General features: G+C 37.5%; 1 protein-coding gene across 3 annotated transcripts in view; it reads right to left on the minus strand.

The window, feature by feature from the left end:
• Window positions 1–26,822, minus strand: part of Ctnna2 (catenin alpha 2) — a 1,209,750-nt gene that overhangs the window by 723,548 nt on the left and 459,380 nt on the right. The gene's annotated exons all lie outside the window — the stretch shown is intronic.

The following is a 26,822-nucleotide window of genomic DNA, read 5'->3' on the forward strand; positions in this document are numbered from 1 at the left end:
CTTTGTTGATTTTCTCTTGCCATAAACAAACACTAATTTAGACAGCTTGCCTTTATTCAACTCACCATGTAAGCCATCTTAACCACTAATTACTACTTCCCTCATTCCTTTGAGGTGAGGATGCATATGTTTCAAAGTAGCCTTTAACTTCATGGTGAATGTCATGCAAACTAAATACTAAAGTAAACGACAATATCCATTAAAAATTGGAATGATATGTGCCTTAGACATTGTTGCCCTTAAAAATATGTCCAGACTGAAAATGTCAAATTTTGCCTCATGTGGAAAATTATGCTCAGCTTCCATGTAGAATTGTCACATTGATTGGTATGGCTTTTGTTTGGCCTTCTGCTTGAACCTCTGAGATGTCAGCTACGACCACGGATCATAAACAGCTGCTGTCTTTAAAAAAAAAAAATTGTTTAATTTTATTTATTTATTTGAGAGCAACAGACAGAGAGAGAGAGAGAGAGAAGGAGGAAAATAGAAAGAGAGAGAATGGGTGTGCCAGGGCCTCCAGCCACTTCAAATGATCTCCAGATGCATGTGTCCCCCTGTGCATCTGGCTAACATGGGTCCTGGGGAATCGAGCCTGGAACTGGGATCCTTAGGCTTCACAGGCAAGTGCTTAACTGCTAAGCCATCTTTCCAGCCCAGTTGCTGTCGTTTGAATCCACATCTGCACACTGAGTAGTTGTTTGTAAAAAGCATATGCTACTTCCTAGATGGTAACAATACAATTATGATCCTTTTGATCAACCTATGTGATAGTCTACTAACCTTGAGTGATGACAGAGAATTTACAGCTTTAGTTTGGTCTCTTCTTCTTGAACCTTTAGAAATGCCAGTGCTCTGACCTGCTGTCAGGTTCAGGAATGACCAAGACCACAGACACCATTCTGAGGCAAAAGTTTTTATTAGGGGAAAACACGAGCTGCTAGGACTTACTCTCAAGAGAGGAGCAGTTGCCTTGGGATTACAGATAGTGGGCTATATAGAGTTCTTCAGTTGGGGGAAGGTGAGGAAGGGAAATAGCTAGGGTGTGAGACCAGAACAGTGACCTGGTGACCTGAGAGATAAGGGGACAGGAAACCTAGACCAGAGTTATAGTGAGGCAAGGAAGGAATAATGGCTGGATGGTTCCTTGAGGAATGTGGGTGCCCCAATTCCTTATGTCTCTGCCACCTTCCTACTGTAACTCCATTTTGTCCTGACCTACCACCTTCTTTGATCAAAAAATGCTTTGGAATGTATCTGCTGGTTTGGAGATAAGTGTAAAGAATTCCTGGCTTCTCCTGACTGAGTTGTAAGAAGGTCAGATCTAGCCATGCAGAAAAGCTGTCTTGAGGGGTAGATATGCAGAAAGCTGAGCCAGGAATGAGAAGCCAAAATGCAGATCACCATTGATGAGACCTTCAGACCCAGCAAAGTTGAGCTGCCCCAGATGACACTTAATGAAATGTTCTTGCCAACTAAACTGAAGAATCAGAAACAAATGAATAATCTGATAAAAGCCACTACATTTTGGAATGTTTGTTCTGTAACACTATGGGCTTTGAAATATCACAGATTTATTACAGAAATACAAAATAGTCTTTAGGCAAATAGACTAGATCTTATACCCCTCCTCCTCTCTCTTTCTCTTTGTCTCATTATCTCTATCTCTCTTTCTTTGTTTTTAAGGTAGGGTCTTGCTCTAGCCCAGATTGACTGGGTATTCACTATGAAGTCTCAAGGTGTCCTTGAACTCATGGAGATCCTCCTACATTTGCCCCATGAGTGCTGGGGTTAAAGATGTTCACTACCATGCCTGGCCTCTTCTCTCCTTTTTATGTGATTTGGGACAATATACTAAAGCCCTCCAAGAAAAGTTTCCTCTTTTAAGCAAGGGTGGCAGTAATAGCAATAATAGAAAGCTTCTCAGGTTTAAATGAATACAGCCATCCATGCGAGTGTTTAACTCAGTGTTTATCTTTCAAGGTCTGAATGCCTTCATTGACTTTTTTTTTTTTTTTTTTGTCTTTAATGGCACAGTTGCCACAACACAGTCAGACCCTCCAAAAATACAGCATTAATTTATGAGATCAATGTAAAGCAACATAGGGAAATGTGGTGATAATCATGACAGGACTATCTATCATATGTGTATATTAGTGAAATAAAAAGATCTGAGTCCAAGGGAAGTTTTTCGTTTGCCTGCATACTTTCTTGACATAGGGTTTTGATACGTAGTCCCAGATTGGTTTAAAACTCACTATGTAGCCCAGTCTGGCCTTGACCTCTCTCAGCCCCCTGAGTGCTGGGATAAATAGGAATTATGTCACTATGCCATGCCTAAGAGCATACTTTTGAGTGAAGATTAGGGGAGAACGGGATGATGATGTAGCTATCTCGGTAGAATGCTTGCATGGTATACAAGAAACTCTAAGTGTGACTTCCAGTACCACATAAATTAGACATGGATGGTGGTGCACACCTGTGATCCCAGTACTCTGGAGATAGTGGTAGAAAGATCAGAAGTTCAAGGTCATCCTTAGCTATGTAGCAATTTCATGAGCCTGGAATACATGAACCCTTGTCTCAAACAAAACAAAACAAAAAGTTGGAGGAGAAATTATCCCACTATGTCTGTATTTGCTTTTGAGTTTACAAAAAGAAATTATTAGACAAAGTAATGTAGAAGTAAAATTCATAGTTCTTAGCAAGAAGCTAGAAATGGGAGGTCTATAATTGGGTAAGTATCTCAGATTGGTCGAAATGTGCCAATGAATCACACCTTTCCAAAGAGGAGAAACTAAATTCTTGGACCAATGTTTCTGGCCTCATAATCAACTGGATTGCAGAAGCCACTTGTGCAAATGCTCTTCCTAAATTGATAGGGTCCAGGAAGAAGGCCAAGGAATTCCAGATAATTATTAATCTTAAGAAGAAATAATGTTGCCAGATCACAGTAGTATCTTGAGTCCCTCCATGTGTGAGGAGTGATTTCTGTGCACCCTCTGGTGTCCCCCTTCAAGTGTGACTTTCAATTTTTTCAGACGTTTACACCTACATTTCACATTTAGCTTTCATCAAAGGATGAGAGGATGTCAAATTGCTTTCCTCACAGTAATTTACTGATGCCCTCAATTCTCTCCTATGGCCTGCCACCTATTATTATTGTATCTAATGCCTGACAGAATAGAATTCCTAGGGAAATCTTCCCAGTTGTAAAAGAAAACTGCTAATATCCTTCACATAAATGCTTGAAATCTAGGAATCTGCTTGAAGAGTGTATTGTCCCACCATGTGAAGTACTTAATATGGATACAAAAAAAAAAAAAAAAAAGAAAAAAAAACATGGAGGCCAGAAGGTGGCTATGGTGATTACTTGTCCACTTATGTGCTGAATAAAAAGCTGACAGTTAATTGACCAAATGAAAGCAGAGATTCCAGAAGACCATAGATTAGGTTGGGATTATGGTGCAGAAGAAAAGACAGGCTCTTGAATAAAATATGCATACATAGAATTTCTTCCCCAAGGCACTTTTTGAAATAGAGAAGCTTCCATTGGAGTAGAAGTAAGCTCAATCTAGCAAATTCTGGGTTGGTAATGCCACCATTAGGACCTGTACTAATCAGAACTTTTGTTGTTGTTGCTATTGTGACAAAATACCTAAACAACTTAAGGAAAACAAAATTGGCTGATGGTGTTAGAAGTTTCAGTCCATCCTGTTAGGGACCTCATATCATGGTCTTCAAGAAGCAGCAAACATGAATGCTGGTACTGCTGGGTTCCTTCATTGTCCTCCTTTGATGGTACTTGGGCCTTCAGTCTTTTGTGTGATGTCATCCCCACTGCAGACAGATCTCCCCTTAGTTTATACCCCTTGAAACACTCTTAGACTGATCCAGAAGTGTGTTAGTAAATATCCTATGTGCTTCTCAACACAATCAAGTTAACAACAAAAATGAATTGTCACATTACTCTAAATCCCATCTGATTTTCTTTGCTTTAGAAGTTAACCTTTAAAAGCTACTCATTCACCATGCTCTGAGGAAGGAACTAATTCACAAGGGCAAAAATTCTTTCTCTCCCTTGGAATGTGCACCTGGTTGCTGTAAAAACCCAAACCCTTCACAAGCCCACATGATGTAAGAAAATTTCAGCTACATTCAGAGCTGGTAGGACTATGGCTGAGATCTTTTCAAATCATCCCCTAAAATATCCCTGCCTATTCTACCTGCTCTGATGCCAGGTTTTGCTCACACCAGAAAAAATTCACTCAACTGTCAATACAAGTCACTTTTGTCATGGTGTATAATCTTAGAAATCACAAATCCAAATGATAACTTGCACTAAAATTTAAAACCTGAAATGTTGTTTTATTGAAGCATATCATACATAAAAATAAGGATAAGCATTATATTTTTCAAAATTACTGGCTCCCCTCTCTATGGTAGAGCCCTTGCTTAGCATGTACCAAGCTCAGGGTTTAAGCCTCAGTTCAACCTCCCACACCCCCACACAACTCCCTGGTCAGCAGAGAAAGAAAAAAGGAAACATATTTATTGAAGATTAGAGGAGGGGCTGGAGATGTGGCCCAGTGGGTAGAATGCTTGCATAGGACACAAGAAGCCCTGAGCTTGATCTCCAGCCAGGAAGGGGAGGAGGTAAAGCAAGTAGCAGAAAGGGTTCCTGAGAGCTCAATGAGTACAGTGCCTATGAGCTGTGGCTCCAAGCTATAGTCAGCCCACTTATTTTTACATATCTCACCAAGTTGTCCTTATATTTCTGTCTACAGGTAATTTACCTGTTGTCTTCTTTTCAGTTATTTGGAAGTTATTTCTACATCTGGAAGAAAAACTTAAACAGAGTGGGTTAAAAAATTTTTACCACTTACTTTGACCCCTTTCTTTCAGCAGCATTGAAATCAGCAGGTAAAAGGAAAATTCTCACTTTCTTTCAGAAAGTGACTTGTGAAATACCTCAATCAGGAATCAACCTTTATCATTTACTGTCCTTGAATTTCAAAACATCATCCAAAAATAGCTATGGGGATAGTTGGCTTCATTTGTTGTTCAACCAGATATTCAGCTTCAATTTTAGGCAGGTATTTTATAAACATGGACCCTTACTGTTGATATCAGAATTTTGTTTCAGTTTAATTGAGTGGCTTATGATGCAGTATTTTGGTGGTACACAAGGAAAGCCAGTGTAATGTAATCATCAAGTTTCTAAGTCAACAGTCTGCAGCCAGAGCTATCTCTGCACAGACAATGTGACGATGGACAAACTACTGAACCTTCCAACACTACTCAACTATCAACGAAGCAAGGATAATCCTAGCCCTGTCTCTCAGCACTATTGAGACTTTAAATTTGATTATGCTCAGTACTTCCTCTAAACACATAAATGACCCAGAAAAGTTATTACTATTTACATATAATGCTAACGAATGTAAGTTGAAGTTTTTTTTTTTATTTTCAGGAAGAGTTTTTATCTCAAAAGATTATTTTTTTTTCCTATGACAGCAAGGTTACCTCCTGCTGTTTAACAAAGGATGTGTTTCAGAAAGACATAATAAAAAAGTTATTTTCATACAAGTAAGAGCCAAACAAATCTGAAGCATTAAGTATACAGCTCTTTCTAACTTGGGACAGTTGCCAAACACATTCTTCAGTTCTTGGCTATAACTGTGCCTGCCAGGCTGCTAGGAAAGATAGAGCTTAGCTTTTGAAGAACAGAAAAATGAATATAGCCAAAAAATGACAAAAACACAGTCCTCTAACTCTTTCAAGGCTAAAGGAACAATGATAGTATGGGATGGATATAAAGTATTCCATCAAAAAGTTCATGTGGGTAAAGCCTGGTCCTCAGGAAACTTTCAGAGTTAGAGTTTTGGGGAAGTAATTTAATCTTGGGGATTTAGATGTGATCAAGGGGTTAATCTATTGATGGGTCTCTAATTTAATAGAGATCATGAATACTGAGAGGTGGAGTGTGATTGTTTGAAGGGAATGTGACTTTGAAGGGTATATTTTGTACCTGGTCTTTCTCTCTCTCCTTACTTTCTCCCCTCTCCTCTACCTTTCTTTCCTCCTCTTTTCTGAACACCACAATGTAAACAGTTTCATTACTCTCATGTTATTGCCATCATGTTCTCTCTCACTATTATCCTTCCCCCAAAGTTTCCTTCTTTAAATTGGTTTTAAAGTTGGATTTTTTAGGTATTTTGTCACAGCAAAGACTGTGGACAAACATAAGTACACTGAAGATAAATGGTAACCTGGGAAGAATTTGAATTCTAGTCAGGTTGTGCATCAATACTATAAGCAAGGTAAAATTGTAGATGGCCAAGAGAGAAAGACCTAGATACTTTTAGGATAGGAAGTTCATGCTCTGATGAGTCTAGTGAATGTAATATCCATTTGCCTTGGAAAGGGCACTTAGAAGGAAGGTTGCCAGGATCTGTGTTCATAGAAATATCAACCAAATGAAAATCACTTGGGATATGAGAGGGTGGGGAGTAAGGGACCCAGGTAGATTGAAGCCAGATAAGTAGAACTAATTTTATTCCATGTATACCAAACCAATTTGGAGAGCTACATGGGAAGCTGACCTTCAACTCTTCTCAAATGAAGCTAGTAATTCTACAATTTTGAAGGCCTTCTGGGTTAGAGCTATAAAGGGTCATTTCTAAAACCATAGCCACTAGTAAGGCTAGAGTTCCCCAAAATAGGTGGAAGATCACTCTCTGGAAGTGCTGGAGCAGGAGATAACCTGAAGTCAGAGAAGAAGATGAACCTTGTGAATGGCACAGAGCATCTATAATGGTGCAGATCACTCCATGAAGTGGAATATTCAGCACTTAGACTTTATTTCATTTGGTGTGTCTATTTTATGGTTCTATCCAAAATTATTTTGTTCATTATCATATTTCTTTACTCAAAAAATACAGTTACAACTTTAGTTTGCTTGGCAATGACCTAAGTCCTGGGAATACAGGGAAGAACAAGCTCCCTGTCCTCACTAAACACTGAGTTGTACCAGCAAGGTTTCAGAACAGTGGTAGCTCTGTCAGCTCAGGTTCTCCTACTGAGCATGCCCAAGGCACAAAGCAGAGTTTTCACCTGATTCCAGATGGAAACATGGAGATGAACAGATTGTTTTATTTCAGCTGAGGTGATAATCACATGATATAAAATTTGCCATCTTAAAGTAAAAAATCCAGGAGCATTTCACATATTCACAATATGGTATAGCCATCTTTATTTATCCATGAACCATTTCATCATTCCAAAATGAAACCTCACAACCTTTGAAACAATATTCCTTATACCTTCCTTTTTTCAGTCTCTGATATCCCTCAACCTGCATTTTTTTGTCTTTATAGTTTTATCTACCTTGGATATTTCTTATGTTTAACTTCTTATACATGGCTTCTTTTACATAAAATAATGTTTTTAAGCGTGTCAACAATGCAGTATACTTTTGTTCTTTGTTTAACAATCACTGTATAATACTGTATGCTCTAGATATACTACAAAACAATTTAATCTAGTCATTTGTTGATGGAAATTTAAATTGTTTCCACTGTTTTGCTACTGCAAACAATATTTCCACAAACATGAGTGTTCATGTATTTGTTTGAGTAACTGTTTCTAGTTCCCTGAAGGAGAAATATTGCATTCTACTGCAATATCATGGGTCGTTTGTGGGATAGACCAGCTCACTTGGCTTAGTTCAACATGACAAGATGATAACATTTTATTTTGAAAGGTATGAACAGAAAAATGGCATACATTTACCTATATTTATAAAAAAATATCTGCTATTTAAAGTACTGACTTTTATTAGGCAACAGAATAAATAGACAATTTAGAAGTCCTCAGAGCAGTTAGGATGTGGTGCTTATGCTGAAGAGCATGTTCATATGGGAACATTGAAGGAGGACACCACAGCACCTGCAAATACAATGAATGCAAGAGGTGAGGCACAGGGTAACTAGCATGATTTGATTTACTGCTATGTGATGGGGTGTTGGTGCAGGCTCATAGATAGGGACTATGAAGGCAGAGGTACTGGAAAAGCAGACAGACTTGAGCAGAAAAAACAATGACTTTGTTACACATACACAGTTTGAGCTGCCTCTTCAAGCAACCAAAGATTTCAAGCACACATTTACAAACACACACAGATTGTTGAGCTCAGTGGAGAAATTAAGACAGATTATAGTAAAGAGTGAACAAGAGGTGTTTTAAATCTCAAGAACAAATAGATGGGGCATGTATAGATGAGACATGTCTGGGAGAATAGAGTGCAAAACATAGAAGAAAAAACCAGAAAAAGCTGTAGGAAAGTGATTCTGAAAAGAACACATAGAGTGGTTAAAGGTAAAAACAGGAAATGGCCATGTTTTGAACAGAAGGAAGGGAGAAGAAAGTAAAAAAGCAAAAGGAAAAAAAGAGGGAGGGAGAAAAGGATGGGAAAAGGGAAGTTTAAAAAAAGTTTCAAGGAATAAAATGTAAGTCAACTGGTTTGAATGTTGTTAAGAGTTAAAAGATACGGTATTTGAATTTGTCAAGATCGAGGTCATGGATGCTTTGCAAAGAGAAGTTTCTACATGGTGGCAAGTATTGATACCATTTTGGTCTTTCTCCCATTCCTTTTCTCCTTCTTCCCTTCCTTCTTTCCTCCCTCCTATCTCTCTCTTCCTCCACCCCTCTCTCCCTTCCTTCCTTCCTTCTTTTTGTGGACCAGGTGTGTTATTTCCTAGAAGGTTGTTAATGGTGGAGGTATAAAGTCACCCATTACACTATGTATATAAGACACAGGCAAGGTCAGTCTGATCTGTTGTTAGCAACATAAACATTTACCAAGTCTAAAAAGGAGGTACAACATATCTCCTTGTGAACATGGTCTTCAGCCTCAAAAAATGGTTGGAAAATGATTCACTATAGAAAATCGAATAGGATTCTAATATCTATTTAGGATATGAAAGGCAGTAAAAAGGAATGTGCATCAAACACTGTGGACAAGAAAAAACACATACATATTCCTATCATCTATTGCAGCTAGTTATTTTATTTTAGATGTTTAAAGGTATTAATATTTTGATTATTATATCTTATGATTTAATAATGATTCAATAGATTGCACACATCAGGTTCATCTACCATAAATTATTTCTCAATACTGCCAAGCCATCACTTACAATGACAAAACCATATTCAATATGTCAAATCCATACAGGAAAGTTCAGAAGCAATATTGATTAGAAATCATAGGAAGTGTTTTTAGACTATTAAACTAATCAAGAAAGAATTCTGACCCACATATTCCTCACAACTTTCCCAAGGGATTTCTTACTGTTTCAAAATTTTGTAGCTTAGCATATGTCAAAGCCTGCTAAATATCACACAGGCTGGCAGGAAAAGGTTGCGCCTCACATCCAGTGTCATTCTGCCTGATCTCTCTTTCAGCGGGTGCCCTCCCACGCAGTGTGACAGGGAGTGCTTGTCACTTACATCCCATAAAATTGTGAACAGATAGGCACATGAAAATGATGTCTCAGAGTCACTTGAACAGAGGAAAAAAAAAATCCTTAGAATTACGAATGCTTCAAAATGTCACTCAACAATTGGAGTTTCATTTTGTAGATTTCCAAAAGTCCATTTTTTAATGGAGTTTCATTTACAGCCAGGTGTTTCCTGCCACTTAGTGTGATTTGCTGAGGTCAAATGTTGACATCTTACCTCTCTGTAGGATGAGTTAGATTATGCCACTTATTTTAATTAGACAAACTAAGAAAAGAGGCTCCTTCATCAATGAACAGGTTTCATGCAACTAATTGTCACCCTTTTTGAAACTGGTTAGACACAATAAGGAGGGGAGACAAGGTTGGTGGGGTGATTGAGGATGAGGGATGTTTGATGTGAATAGCATGGTCTTGTGTCAGATGTGACTGCATAGAAATGCTATTTTTATTATCACTGGCAGATTCACATTGAATCACTAGAAAAATTTTATGATTTTTCTCAAATTCATTCTTTAGAAGGAAGTTATGAAGAATAAGCCACATCATTTTCTTTCCGTAGGTTAGAATCCACGATGGTTTGGTTTACTAGAACCATAACGAATTTTTGGAGATATTTTTCAAAATTATTGTTAAACAATTTTTCCTCATATAGTAACATCCTTTATTAGACAACAAATCTAATCCTTCAAACTTTAACTTCAGTGTTGCCTCTGATATTAGTACATTTACACCTCAATGTAAATATATTGATAGGTACTTTACATTCTCTAAGCCCTAGACGTCTCATGAAAACATGAGACAACAGTGCCCATGTCCCTGTCATTGTAAAGTTTAAGTAAGTGTGAAAATACTAACAGAGCAGAGAGTACAGGCATGTTATACCACCTCCACCTGCTAATAGATCATCTAATATAAGGAAGGAAAGAAAAGGAGGTAAGAGCAATGCAGAGGTAGAGTCTCTGAGATGAACCAACTGGCCATCTGAGTGATGCTTAACATTGCTCGACTGTAGAACATGTGATTTTCTATTTTAAATTCCTCAGAATACCCAAGACTTTTTTTTCCCTACTAGTTTGATGTTAAATTCTATTCATTCAAACACAGTCCCACTTCTAGGAACCACCAAGAGTAACAAAGGATTCTACTGGCAGAGCTCTAGATGGACACAGAAATAGAAATATGGCCAGACATGAAAGGAAGAATTTCTACTTACAAGTGGATCAAATCTGCAAAGGTCCACCTAGTAGGGGTTTGGCTGTGCTTTGTAACATCATTGAGGTCTTTTTTAAAAATATAATTTTATTTATTTATTTGAGAGAGCAAGAGAGAAAGAAGTAGAGAGACAGAGAGAGAGAAAGAGAGAGAGAGAGGGAATGGGTATACCAGGGTTTCCAGCCACTGCAAATTCATATGTACCACCTTGTGCATCTGGCTTATGTGGGCCCTGGGGAATCAAGCTGAGGTTCTTTGGCTTTGCAGGCAAATGCCTTAACCACTAAGCCATCTCTCCAGCACCTCCCTCCCCCCATTTTTTAAACAGTCTCATGTAGCCTTAGCTGACCTGGAACTCCCTCCTGCCTCCAACTTCTACCTCTCAACTTCCAGGATTGTAGGCATGCACCATCACAACAGACCATTTGTTCATCTTTACTAGCAAAGACAAGAGGCTTTCAATTCTTACCCAGTCACAAACAAAATGTGCATTTTGTGGCAGAGTCATTTATCTTATCACTTTGTAGAGCTAGCAGGTGTGATGTGTTCCCTGTGGCCCATGTGGTGGCCAGAGTTATTTTTCCTAACAAGTAAAGGCAGCTTTGCCCAGTGCATATTAAAGAGACTTTCTGAAGTAAGGGTAGTAAAAGAACTATATTTTATTGTATTGTGACATCAATGAGTGATTGACAGTGGCTATATGAAATGAGTAACAAGGGACATTCTATGGTTTGAGAGTAAAAGCTGTGATCAAGCAATGACAATGTCTGCATGCATATGTCAGACTAGTCATCTCTCTCCCTCTCTTTCTTTCTCTGTCTGTTTAAGGAGTACTATTGTGTCAGACAGAGCTGGTCTTCAAACTTTGGATTAGCCCTTCGTCTCAGGGCTGCCCTCATTTCATGTAAGGATGCATATACACAGGATCTCACTTCACAAGGAAAGCAGTCATATGGTGAAATTGATGTTTACTTAAGAAAAATGGGGAATACCTAAACATTTTATCTCCAAATGTCAATTGGTTATTATCAAATAATTAGATCTAGTTAGTATACAATCTTATGTGCAAATTAAGATTCCATTGGTTATTTGCTCCTATGTGCCAGCATGAGCCATAGTCACATTTACAGATCCTAAGAGGGACCCGCCATTCAGAACTAAGTCTCTCTGAACCTGCTCCTCACCTTTATATCACACAAAGTTCTCCCCTCTGTTAGAAGTTAAGATGAAATTATATACCAAAGCATCAAACAAATCTCTAGTTATTGATCTCTGAATATACTTTGGTTATTGACAGGAAGGGGAAAAAAGTAACAAATGCAATTCAGAATTTAAAAAAGTAAAAGATTGACTAGATATGGTCTGAATTTGTGTCCTCCCAAAATAAGTGTATTGAAGATTAATGTCCAATGTGGTAATATTTACAAATGAAGCCCATGCGAGGAGTTTAGATCATGAATGATAGGTTTAGATGTCCTTTTAAAAAGAGGTTCCAGAGTTGCAGATCCCAGCCAGAAGACAATTTCTATGAGAAATGGGCTCTCACTTGATACCAAATCTGCTAGGGTGTTAATGTCAGAGGTCCATGATTTATGGTATTTTGTATGAGTTGCTGAGATGCACTCAGAATCCTCTTTGGAAGAAAGCTACTTATGCCTTTACTGGCTTTACAGTTTCCCTTAATAACAGTAAAAGGCCAAGAGCTAGTGACTGTGAGTTTACTTCCCTGTTTTGTCTTTATGCTTGGGCCTCAGTTATAGACACCTTGGAATTATACCCACGGAATCCTCAGGTCTCTCATTTGGACTAACTAAGGATTCTATTAACTGGCTATGGGACCTCCCATTCTAATTCCTTCAATATCAGCTCACAAGAATAACCAGGAAGCAAGTTTACTGGAAGACTTTGTCCACTCATTCTCAGATTTACATACTGTCTTGAGACCCTCACCACTGCAATCAGAATGTCACCTCCTAGAATGGGTTATAAACACTTTCCCATGACGGTACTCCTTTATCATGAACAACTCAAGCCTTGGGCTTCTGTGCTGGTAACTACAAGGGGCATGACTCAGCTCACAGGGAGACAGAAGTACCATGAACTGATGCCAGAAGTTTGCTTGGAATAGGGCCCAGCACACGTAGAAGCTTGGAAAATTCTAGTCTGGCACAGAATGCTATAGTACTGTAGGGAACCTACAGCTTACTTGAAAACAACAGCCCTTACCCCTCCCCCCACACACATACAAAAGCAGCTCATTATCTTCAAGGTGATATACCATGGGATCTTCAGATCTGCAAACAAAGCTCATTTTCTTATTATACCATTTAATTTAGAATCAAGTATTTTATATCCACACTTTTAATTCACACAAGGAAAATTAAAAAATATTAGATTCTATTAAGAAGGAATAGAGTTGGCTTTTCCATTTCTAAATAGCATCTTTCATTGAGACCACAGGGACCAGGGAAAGGTCAGTGCACCACCTAGTGATATCTAAATTGGGAACTCAGCAAATACACATTTGTCTTTTAGTCCACAGAAGGCTGTAATTCATCCTTTCAGACAAAAGGAACAACTTATACTGCTCAGGGTTCAAAGCCAAGTTGTTGCTTATTGTTCTAGTCAAACAATTTCATTTCTATCAGGTGGTGGTTGTACTTCAGATTTTATAGATCCAATGGGTCTAGTGAAATTTTATTACACTGCAATACAACAAGAAGAAAAAAAGCTCTTGGAAAAAAATCAATATAATGTTTAAGGTCTTTGTTACCTTTATAACCTCCAGCGTTCTTTTACATACACACTAATAAATCAACCTCTTAACGGAAGACGCATTCTTTAGTCCTTGCTCAATACTTTGTGCTAAGTCTGATCATAAAAACTATCAAGAAGTACCTACTGGTTTTACTATTTGGCCAAGCACAGTTAAAGGAGAACCACCTGCAGGATGAGGATATTATTTGATGGTAAGTACTGTATCCTAGTTAGCATATGGTAATCAGCTGTTACTAATGGAAGGTGGCAATTCTAAAAAAAAAATATCAGAGGGAATTCTCAGCTATATTGTACTTTCATGAAGGTGCAAATGCATGTAAGTCACATTAAGCATTTTCAAACATCGACTTTATTACTACTGGCCACATGTCAGTGGCAAGAGTAGTAATATTGCAACTTTACAGCAGCATCAGCAGAACTATGAGACAAGCTTTTCCCCAACCTTCAAGGAGATGGCTTTTTTTTTTATGTCAGGCTCTTAGAAATATGATAGAAGTATATTTTCTCCAGTGGATTTTAAAAAGTACCTATGAAGATGTAAAATATTATAATGAAATGAATATTAAATTGTCCCACTCATCTAAATGATAAATATAGCTTCCTCATAAATCTTTGTGACCTGGCATTCTGTGAGGGTTAGTAATCCAAGCCCCAAACCTTTTAAACATGAATTAGCATCATGTAGCCATTTGGATATTTTGTATTAAACTAAATGAGAAGCAGGTTTGAGAAAGTAACTCACCTATTTATTATGAGGAGGACTTTATAGCTCACCATATAATATAGTAAGTACCCTTCAACAGAAGAGACAAATTAGAATGAATCTCATTCCAACCAAATGCCTAACCAAAAAACAAGAAAGAAAGAAAGAAAGAAAGAAAGAAAGAAAGAAAGAAAGAAAGAAAGAAAGAAAGAAAGAATAAAGAAAAAAAAAATTACAAGGCTTTCTCTGCAAAGCCATAACACAATCCAAAGAAAAAGGCAAACTTTATTGTTCTGGCTTGTACAAAAGGCTTAAAGAAAGCCAAGGATACCTAATGTTTACAGCAAAGACACACAACAATGTCAAGGGTTACTCTAATTACACTGTTAACCAGGCTAACTGAGCACTAAATACTGCCAGTAAATTCCCTTGTTTCTGCAAGCTCCCAAGGGATCATCTACTTCAGGTGTCCCCCCACAGAGGCAAGGCAGTGGCAGAGTAGACAAATCCCTTTCAGACACTGAAATAGGAGATGGATTCAGAACATTTCTTTTCCTGTTTATGAAGATTATCAGGGAGCGGGATGGTCATAGGATAAGCCAGGGATTTTAACTTGTTTTAGTTTTTATATTACTATCATTATTATTTTTAGGATCAGGCTAGCTTTAAAGGCACTATGAAGCCAGGCATGATCTTCTGATTCTTCTTTCTGCATCTCCTAAGCGCTAGGAATACAAGTGTATATTACCAAGCTTAGCTGGGGCTTAACTTTAATTTTTTTTCAATTGTATTCTAAATTTCTCACTAGCCTATTGTATTAATATTTTCTGTCAGAATTAGTATATTTCTAAATAAGAAGCATAAAAGTTCTATAATGCTTCTAATTAGGAAATTATGTAGCAGAGGACTTCTGGGTAAGATGGCAGCATATTAGCAACGCCAAAGCAGCCTAGGGAGGGAAATACACAAAAGCATAGCAAAATACACCCTTTTACTGAAAAGTGAAGGTGTATAAGTTATTATCAACCACAGCAGAGAAGCAGGAGAGATCAAGATCTTTGAGAAAGGAAGAAACAAGCCAGACTCCTTCCAAGGTGCCAGCAGCCCCAATCCATGAGCCCGCCAGCCCACCTGGCTATCCAGCGGCACAGGGTAGTAGGAGCAGAAACAAGGTGAGAGGATTTTCCACTCCCATCAGCCTCCTTGAAAAGTCAAGAAACCTGAAGAGGAATACTGCAGAGATTAGCTGCTGAGGGAGAATACAGAAGGGACCAGCTGAGCAGCTCTGGTACAACTCCAGGCACCCTGCAAAGTCTCCTACCCCCCAACTATCAGGGGTGTGACTGTCCAGAGAACTCATTCACCTCCAGCTGCCTAGCACTGAGAGGGATCAAGGTGGACATTCAGCATTGGTGAGATTGGAAGCCATCCCAAAAGGTAACAGGGCCTACTTACACAAAGCCAGATAAATAGTTCTGTACTGCAAGTGCTAATCTCTCTGTCCATGTCAGAAAATACTATGCATTACACTTGAATGACATATTCTTGGTTGGCTTTACCCTTCTCGACTAAGGTATATTTTGGTGTTGACTATTGTTGCTTTTGATGTTTCTTGATTATTAGGGCCTTTTTCTTTTTCTTAAATCACTATTGAGGCCAGGGACTGACTGGCTCCAAGATGACTTGGAATCCATATCAAATTAGAAATCTCAACCTCTTAGTTGACAGGATTAAAGGTGTGGTACAACACATGCCCTTAGGGACTTTGGCTTTACTAGATTATCTGTTGAATTTAATTCCCATACTTATATAAATACTCTGTTCTAGTTTTGATTGAATGCCTATATTTATCAGTTGAATTTTAGAATTTTCTTATAATTTGCTTTACCCAGTCTACTATAATACTTCAATTTCAGGCAAACTCAAAACCTAAGGTCAATTCTGCTGCCTTTCTTGGAGTATAAAAGCTATATCTGGCACCTTAAACTCCTACACTGAAGACAAAAATGTCAGATTTACACAGCTAAGAACATTGCAGATAATTAGAAAACCCAATTCATGAAGCAAAAATTGCTACATGTAAGAAACAAAAAAATATCAAGAAAATATAACAAAAATTATAAATCTATCAGAAATGAATTCTAGTAAGACTGCTTTAGATATAATGCCTGACAAAGATTTAAATAGATTAAATCTATGTTCAAAAAAAATTAAAGAAGAAATCAAAGAAGAAAACTAGCTACTGAAGGAATCCCAAAAGGACACAGGAAATCAACTTAATGAAATAAGCAGGTCAATATAAAATATGAGTAAGGAAATAGAAATAATGAAAAAAAAAACAATCATAAACACTAGAAATGAAAAACAGAGTAAGTCAAATAGAAATCTCTATAGAAAGTCTCACCAGTGTAATGGGATCAAGAAAAGGACAGAATATCTAAGCTGGAAGACAAGGTGGCAGATCTAATATAGTCCTTTAAAGAGAAAGACAGGGCTGGAGAGATGGCTTAGCGGTTAAGCGCTTGCCTGTGAAGCCTAAGGACCACGGTTCGAGGCTCGGTTCCCCAGGTCCCACGTTAGCCAGATGCACAAGGGGGCGCACGCGTCTGGAGTTCGTTTGCAGAGGCTGGAAGCCCTGGCGCACCCATTCTCTCTCTTTCCCTCTATCTGTCTTTCTCTCTGTGTCTGTCGCTCTCAAATAAATAAATTAAAAAAAAAAAAAAGAGAAAGACAAACTAATAGGAATGCATGAATGGGAATTTCAAGACATTTGGGACTATGAAGAAATAAAACATCAGAATTCAGGACATAGTAGAAAGAGAAGACATTTACTCCACAGACATAACGGATATTTTTAACAAAACCTTAGGAGAAAATTTCCCCTAAGTAGGGAAAACCATGCCAACACATATCCAGGAAACCTATAGAATGCCAAAAAGACAAAATCAGGAAAGAAACTCTCATTGTCATACTATAATTAAACTACAAAACACACAAACCAAAGAAAATATATTGAAAGCAGTTACAGGGAAAAATCAAGTCACGTATGAGGCAAGCCCGTCAGGATGACAGCAGATTACTCAACACAAACCTTATTAGCTAGAAGAGCTTGGAATGATGTATTCCAAGTTCTGAAAGGTAATAACTGTCCACCAAGATTACTTTATCCTGCAGAGCTGTCCATTTAAATAGACAGAGAAATAAGGACATTCCACAACAAAAGCAGGCTAAAGGAATATATGAAGACCAAACCAACTCTCCAGAAAATACTTGAAAAGATCCTCATATAGAAGTGAAAGAAAAGCACACTGATAAGGAACCTGGACAAAACAAACCATGCTCAAATACTAGTTAATACAAGACAGCAAAGGTAAAACCAGAAGAACTACAAAACGAGAAAAATGGGAAAAATAAATGCACACTTTTCAATAATAACTCTTTTTTCTTTCTTTTTTTTTTTTGTTTTTTTGTTTGTTTTTCGAGGTAGGGTCTCACTCGGGTCCAGGCTGACCTGGAATTAACTCTGTCATCTCAGGGTGGCCTTGAAATCATGGCAATCCTCCTACCTCTGCCTCCTGAGTGCTGGGATTAAAGGCGTGCGCCACCATGCCCAGCACAATAACTCTTACTATCAATAGTCTCAATGCCCCAACCAAAAGACACAAGTTTGCAGACTGGGTTAAAATCAGGATCCTTCAATTTGTTGCCTCCAAGCAACTAACCTTTCCACAAAAGATGGATACTATCTTAGGGCAAAAGTTTGGAAAATGGTGTTTCAAGCAAATGGGCCTAGAAAACAAGCAGATGTTGCTACCCTAATATCTGACAGGGTAGACTTCAGACCAACATTAGTTAGGAAAGATAAGGAAGGTCACTTTATGATGACTAAGGGAACACTTCAACAGGGGGACATTACAATCCCAAACAAATATGCACCTAAAAAGGGACTCCCAATTTCATCAAACAGTATTAGGACTAAGGTCACAACACCAACCACAATTGTAGTGGGTGATTTCAACACCTGCTCTCATCAATTGATAGGTTGTCCTGGCAAAAACTAAACAGAGATGCATGTAGATTCAATGAGGTCATAGAACAAATGGACCTAACAGATATCTATGGAATATTTCACCCAAATTCTATAGAATATACATTCTTTTCAGTAGCACATGGAACATTCTCTAAAATAGACCATATATTAGGACACAAAGCAAACCTTGACAAATACAGGGAAATTGAAATAGCTCTCTAATCCCTTATACTCTATCAGAACACAATGGGATTAGACTACAAATAAATAGCAAGAAAAGCTATATAGCATACACAGAATCAGGGAAACTAAACACTACACTACTAAATGTGAATGGGTCAATAATAAAATCAAGACAAATAAAAAAAAATCTTAGAATAAAATAATAATGAGAACACAACATACCAAAACCTTTGGGCCACAGTGAAGGCAGTCCTAAAGGGAAATTTATAGTTTTAAGTGCATATATTAAGAAATTACAAAGGTTGCAAGTAAACAACTTAATGCTTCTCTGTACAGCCTTGGAAAAGATGAACAAGGCAAACCAAAAATCAGACAGGAAGAAATAATAAAGATTAGGGCAGAAATTAATGAAATAGAAACAACAAGAAAATAATCCCAAGAATCAATGAATCAAAGGGTTGGTTTTTTGAAAGAACAAATAAGATTGATAAACCCTTAGCAAATCTGACCAAAAGAAAGAGAGAAGAGGCACAAATTAAAAAAAAAAAATAGAGATGAAAAAGGTACCATCACAACAGATAAAAGAGAAATTTTTAAAAAATCATAGTGACATACAATAAGTATATACTCCACTAGTTTTGAAAATCTCAAAGAAATGGATGATTTCCTTGATTTATATAACCTACCAAAATTAGACTAAGATGAGATTATCCATTTAAATAGACCTATAACAAGTATGGAGATCCAAGCAGTTATTAAAACAAAAATCTCCCAGCTAAAAAATGTTGAGGCCTAGATAGATTCACTTATACCAGACCTTCATGGAAGAGCTAATACCAATGCTTTTCAAACTTTCCCATAGGATAGAAAAGGATGGAATGCTACCAAATTCCTTCTATGAAGCCAACATTACCCTAATACAAAAACCAGAAAAATATAGATTAAAAAAAAAAAAGAAATTACAGACCAATCTCTCTCATGAATATAGATGTAGAAATTTTCAACAAATGTTGGCAAACAAAATACAAGAATATGTCAGAAAAATCATTCACCCTGACCAAGTAGGCATTGTTCAGAGATGCAGGGATGGTTCAACATATGCAAATTGATAAAGGTAATACATTATATGAATGGACTGAAGAACAAAAATCACATGATCATTTCATTAGATGCAGAAAAAACATTTGACAAACTCCAGCATCCCATTATGATAAAAGTCCTACAGAAATGTGGAAAAGAAAGAACATATCTCAACATAATAAAGGCTATTTATGACCAACCTACAACCCACATAATATTAGAATGAGAAAAACTTGAAGCATTTCCACTAAAATCAGGAACAAGACAAGGGTGTCCATTATACCCACTTTTATTTAATATAGTATTGGAAGTCTTATATATATATTACCATAGTAATAAGGCAAGAGACAGACATAAAAGGGATACAAATTGAAAGGAAAAGAGAAAGTTATCATTATTTGTAGATGGTATGATTCTATACATAAAGGACTCTACATAAAGGACTCTAAAGACTCTACCAGCAAACCATCAGAGCTGATAAACACATAGCAATGTAGCAGAATACAAAATAAAGAAACAGAAATCAGTAACCTTCCTATATATGGTAACAACAAACATGCACAGAATGAGACCAGAGAATTACCCCCATTCACAACTGAATAAAAAATAATAAATAACGTATGGAATAAACCTAATGAATGAAATGAATATACTCTACAACGAAAACTTTAAAACACTCAAAAATAGAAATTGCAGAAGATACTAGAAAATGTAAAGACATCCCTTGAATCAATATTGTGAAAATGGCAACCTTACCAAAAGTAATCTACACATTTAATGAAATCCCCTTAAAAAATCCTGCTTTAACCTATATTACAGTCATAGTAACAAAAACAGCATGGTACTGGCCCACAATTAGACATGTGGATCAATGGAACAGAATAGAGAACCTAGATTTAAGTCTGGGTAGTTACCACCACCTGATCTTTGATAAAAATGCCAAAAATACTCTTTGGAGAGGGAAAAGTGGAACCTATCTCTCTCCATGCACAAGAGTTAAGCCTAAATAGATCAATGATCTTAATATCAGGCCCCAAAATCTGAAACTACTAGAGGAAAATGTAGGGAAACCCTTCAACATATTGGTATTGGCAAAAACTTTATGAATATAACCCCAGTTATGCAGGAAATAAAACCACTGACCAACCATGGGAATTCATGAAATCACAAAGCTTGTGTACAGCAAATAACACTGTGAATAGAGCCAAGAGACAACCAACAGAATGGGAGAAAACCTTTGCCAGCTATACATCTGACAGAGCATTAGTACCCAGGACATACAAAGAATTCAAAAGCTAAATAATAAGAAATCAAACAACCAGATTAAAAAAAAAAATGGGCTATGGAAGTGAATAGAGTACTCTCAAAGGAAGAAATACAGATGGCCTATTAACATACAAAAAAATGTTCTACATCCCTAACCACCAAGGCATTTATCCTAAGGACTTGTCTCACTACCTTAGACATACCTGCTCAACCATGTTTATTGCTGCTCTATTCACAATAGCTAGGAAAGGGAACCAGCCTAGATATTCATGAACTGATGAGTGGATAACTGTACTCAGTGGTAAAGAAAAATGAAATTTGCAGGGAAATGGACGGATCTTGAAAGGATTATACTTAGTGAGATAACCCAGGCCCAGAAAACCAAACATCACATATTATCTCTCATATTCAAATGATTGGACTTCAATGTGAGTTGGAATAAAACTCAGTAGCAGAGGCCAAAAGCTAGAAAGGGGATATAAAGGGAATAGAAAGGGAGGGAGAGGGCACTTAATAGGAAGGTTTTGTATATATGTAAATAGAGAAACAGATTAACGTGAGTGGAAATGCCTAAATGACATCAAGAGAAGAGACTGAGTTAAGGAAAGGTGGGGAGAGGGCTAATCAAAATCTAACAGGGTATGAATAAGTCATATGGAAACCTTGGACAATGGAACACCCAGAAGCCATAGATTGTTACTGGAAAATTTTCCATTCCAGGGATGGGATACCTTCTAGTGAGTTATTGACCTGGGAGGTCTCTGATGCCCCCCAAATATTATAGGCCATTGCTAAGGCTCTTGGTTTCTCACCAAGAATAGATAGTAAGACCCTATTGCTGAGAACTCCACATACTTGAGCTGCAAGGTCACTGAGAAATCCTGCTGGAGCTGACCTGAAAACCTCCTCCATGTAGACCAGCTGATAGAAAACTGGATAAAGCTATACTGCATGCAGTCCAATAGGAGAGAAAGAAATCACTAGTGGGGACACTCAGCACTGGAAGCTGCAAACCTTAAATTTGGCCAGCCCACCAAATGAGCCAATGGGTACAATAGTGGCATATCCCTCATTGGGGAAACCAACTGCTCTGTAATTGGAGTGGAGGCCCACTCCACAGGACAGAATACATGCCTGGTACTGAATACCTAAAACAGGGGTAGTCATGAGCCTCAGGAGTGTAAGTTTTGCTTCTATATGGCTAAATGTATATGCTATGTTCAACAAACTGCCCAGTAAGCACTTCTCTTAATATTCATACTTATATATTAATGCTACTCTCACGTTTTGTTAGAGTAGCTTCTCTTTTCAGATGGTGACCTTGGGATGACTCAGAAGGCACCATGGTGCTGAGGAGAAGTGACAGAGGAGTGCTCAGCACTGAAATATCGCTATCACACCTTCCAAGGCTTAGGGTCCATTGCAGAAGAGGTGGCAGCAAGAATGTGAGAGCCAAAGGAAGGGTAGGAGTCCTCACAAAGCGCTCCTCCAGACACAAAATGGCCTGGGTATCCATGACCTCACAGTGCCTGACACTACGTACGCAAGACCATCATAATAGGAGGAAAGGGTGATGACAGCAAAATAAAAGAGAGACTGACATTCTCTCTCTCTGTCTCTAGCAAATAAATTAAAATAAAATCTTAAAATAATTAAAAAAGAAAAAAGACTTAGAGAGGGGAGGGATATGATGGAGAGTGGAGTTGCAAAGGGCAAAGTGGGGGACTGAGGGGATTATCATTGGTTATGTATATAATTATGGAAGTTGTCTATAAAAATAAATTAAAAAAATACAGCAAATTTGTGCTGATAATTTTGGTGATAATACTAACAAGGTGATGATGTACCTCAATGAGGCTGTAAGTGATACCAATTAATACCTCACTGGCATTTGAAGAAACATCAAATGCCAAATCTTTAGACCCTGATAGGGATCTGAATTAGCACCATAGTTTATAACACTGACCACATTTTTAAGTGACAGAATCTTCTACACAAGGCTAAGAACACTAAATGTGTCCTTAACATCCTGGAATGATTAGAAGATATTATAAAAAGAAAGGAAAAAATGAGAACAATCCTCCTCACAGAGTTTGTTTTCCCCAGCATTGAAAATTGCAGGGCTGGAGAGATGGCTTAGTGGTTAAGTGCTTGCCCACAAGGCCTAAGGACCCTGATTCAAGGCTCAGTTCCCCAGTACCCATTTAAGCCAGATGCACAAGGGGGCACACACATCTGGAGTTTGTTTGCAGTGGCTAGAGGCCCTAGCATGTCCATTCTCTCTCTCTCTCTCTCTCTCCCTCCCTCTTTCTCTCTGTCTGTCATTCTCAAATAAATAAATAAAAACAAATAATTTTAAAAAATGCAATAAACTCAGAGGCTTCAGACTAAAATTTGTCTTATATTTTCCTAGTTTAGAGAGATACATTTCACTTAACTAAAGCCAAGGTATGGAAAGTCCTGGATCCTTCTGGATAGAATCCAACCATCTATCTGTCTTTCCCAGCTTCAGAGGTCTTCCACATTCCTTGCCCATCTTCAAGGTGATAGGTGAATTCTCACTTGATTTCACTGTATGTCAGCCTCCCTTACCTACTTGTAAGAACCCTGTGATTACTCTGGTCTTATCTAAAAATATGTATGGTGACCTTTCCATCTCAAGGTCTCTTACCTTGGTTTGAGTAACACATTTACAAGTTCCAGGAGTCAAAATGAGAACATCTGACAGGGATGGAGAGACAATGATTCTGTCTAACATAAAATTAAAAAAAAAAAAAGATAAGAGCAGCTTCAGAGAAAGTTTGGTCAAATAAAGCAAAAGCTATAAAGCAGTTAACCCTGATCACCTGGTGAGATGATACCTGAATTGCTTAGGTTGTACACATTATGGAGAAAGGGAAAGTGTTTTGTATTGCAAAGGGTGACAGTTAAATCACAGGAGTAACTTTTGGGCAATTCACTCTGAATACGTCAGAGACCAGAAGTCACGGTGGAAATGTCACTGACCCCGCAGATCCAAAAGAGAGTCAAGTGCCTCCAGGGAGGTGGATAACATCATCAATGAAAATGAGGAGCAAGAAGGCTTGTGATTAATAATAGCAGTAGGGACTGAATGAAAAGGAAATGGGTAGTTTGGGGCAGTAACAGTGACAACTAAAATTTGTTTTATTTATAATTCCCACAGTGCTGTCATATATTATTTCTTTTAAACTTCTCACCAGTTCTGAGAACCTGAAGTTCTGAGATGAAAATCCCACACAGGTGGTTCAAACACTTTTTTTTAAAATATTTTTTATTTTTTTATTTGAGAGCAACAGACACAGAGAGAAAGACAGATAGAAGGAGAGAGAGAGAATGGGCGTGCCAAGGCTTCCAGCCACTGCAAACGAACTCCAGACGTGCGCGCCCCCTTGTGCATCTGGCTAACGTGGGACCTGGGGAACAGAGCCTCCAACCGTGGTCCTTAGGCTTCACAGGCAAGCGCTTAACGGCTAAGCCATCTCTCCATCCCGGTTCAAACACTTTTGAACGCTTGGTGGGAACACTAAGAAAACTAAACAAAGGACATTGAGATTCTTAGAAATTGGAATAGATAGAGTATTTGAGGATGTGTTCACACAAGTAGGCAGAGCCATAATGCAGAAGCAAACTTAGATTGATAAGACCCACAGTCCTCACCATAATGAATGCTTCTTTGAGCTAATTAGCATTCTCCAGCTCCAGAGCACAAAACGTGTTTGGAATTATGAGGAAATCAAAAATTTTTAATAGATTTAGGAGTTTGAAAAATATTTTATTTATTCATTTATTATTTGATATAGAGAAGATGCCTTGTGCTTACCTGGCTTACCTGGGACATAGGGAATAGAATCTGGGTCCTTTGGCTTTACAGGAAAGCCCCTTAACCACCAAGTCATTTCTCCAGCCCAAGAGAACAAATTTTTCACTCATGTTTTTGTAGTGAAATATACAAAAATGATTTCCAATCAAGGAGTATTGAAGGAAATGGCTTCAGCAACACTACATAAGAGTTGAGAGGTTAGAGGTGAAAATTTTCTCTTCCAACAGAGATGAAGGTGAGGAGTATCTCATGATACCCTGTGTGGTTTCCTGATCCATATATAAATGAGTGTATTTACACACAAACACACACTAAAGTTTTTAAACCTTGATTTGTTTTCTAAGAGAAATATGTGGCCTTTGTCTTCCTGACTCTGGCTTTATTTGTCTTTTTGGCAATAATTCAACTGGCCTTTATTGAACATGTACCATCTGCTTATTTATGTAAAGGTGTCTGTGTTTTTGTTGTTTTTCTTTGTTTGGCTTTTTGTTGGAGTTTAGTATGGAATGACATCTCTTCAGTAATGGGTGTGCTAAGTTAGTCATGTAAAAATCAATAGGAGATGAAACTTCAATCATAAAGTAGGGCAGGGCTTCCTAAGGATTTGATGTATGGACTTTGAGAGGGAATGTGGATTTAGAAGAATGGCATGTGGCAAGAATAAAGAGTGGATTGCAAACATTTCTGTACTGTAGAAGTGAAACCCCACTTCTAATAGATTCTAATAGATAACTTAGTCAAGAATTATTATCACAGGGAAATGGAAAACAATCTTTATATTAATTTGTGCAATTATATTTATTTCCAATGTTCTGGTTCTTTTTATAGTATACCTACCAGTTAAGTCATAATGTCTTATAGTTCTCTAATAAAAATAAAATAAAAGACTCTGATTATTTGAATTTTATTAAATACTAAACAAAGACTAATGATTTGAAAGGCAAAGGTGCTGAATAAATTATGCACTATATTTCTATATGCTCTTAAACCATATCTTTAAAATAAATACCTTAAAACCAAGAATGTCTTAGAGATTAAAAACTTCAGGCATATACTACACACAATGCTGCTGGCTCTGGGTCCTACATAAGGCACATGAAAACACCTGTGCACGTTGGGTAAATGTTAATATATTCCATGAAGAATAGATCACCTTTCTTGGCCAAGTTACTCAATGGCATTATCTTTACCAGCCATCTGTCACTCTAATCCCCTCCATCTTCCACAATTCTCAGTGCCTGCCACACTATTTTTATTTTACATTTCTGCGTAAATCTGTTAGGTCCAATATGTTACATCAATTCTCAAGAATCAAAGGCAAAATGCTGATAATAAAACACCAATTAGTGAAAATCGAAGGGTATGTATAATATGTCAGCAACTCATACAGTTCGTAAACAATATTTACAGGATGAGGTTGCGTCACCAGTGAACTGAACCTCTTTGCTCAGGCCCACTGGAAAAGCAGATGTGTGCTTTCCTTGCACAGTGCATGCTTTGAATCCATTCATGTATTCTATATCTAATAAAAATCTGAACAGTTGGTCTGATTGGATTTTAAGTGATGCAAATTTGAAAATCAAATAGGCAAACTCCCTTTAGACTTCATCTATTTAGATCATAATTGTAAAGAACTACAAATTACATTTACCACACTATTGAATTCCCCAGAGTTTCATTATGAAATTTGCAGAAGGGGACCCACATTTGCAGGTGTACTTTTCTGTTCATGATGAGTGCATTTTTTATTGAACATAGTGTCTTCTCCTGATGTGCTACATTTTCCATAATGCCAGGGTTAAATCATATTTTCTTTCACAAAATCACAAAATCTTTATTGATCCTTAGCAGTAATGCTAATGCTTATGTGTAATGCTAAGTGATATTTTGGCTGAGATTAATTTTTTTCTTTATGCAGTAATTATGCAATACACCTTTGCTTTTCTATTTACATGTTCAGTCTTCTATCTTTGTTACTTCCAGAGACACCTAGGAATCTATCCTCCCAAATTACTTTTGTAAAAGTTTAGTAAAATCAACCCTTCTATCATTGCAATTAAAACATTTAAACATGCCCAGCTCATATTATTGAGATAACCATTGAAAATATGGGAAAGAATTGAAAAGCCAACATTTTGAAGACCTGTATATTTTAACATTATCAGGTGTTTTAGAAGTGGATGGGTCTACTGGTTGTTTTTAGATGAA

The sequence above is a fragment of the Jaculus jaculus genome, chromosome 6, assembly GCF_020740685.1.
Source record: "Jaculus jaculus isolate mJacJac1 chromosome 6, mJacJac1.mat.Y.cur, whole genome shotgun sequence".
Lineage (NCBI taxonomy): Eukaryota > Metazoa > Chordata > Mammalia > Rodentia > Dipodidae > Jaculus > Jaculus jaculus.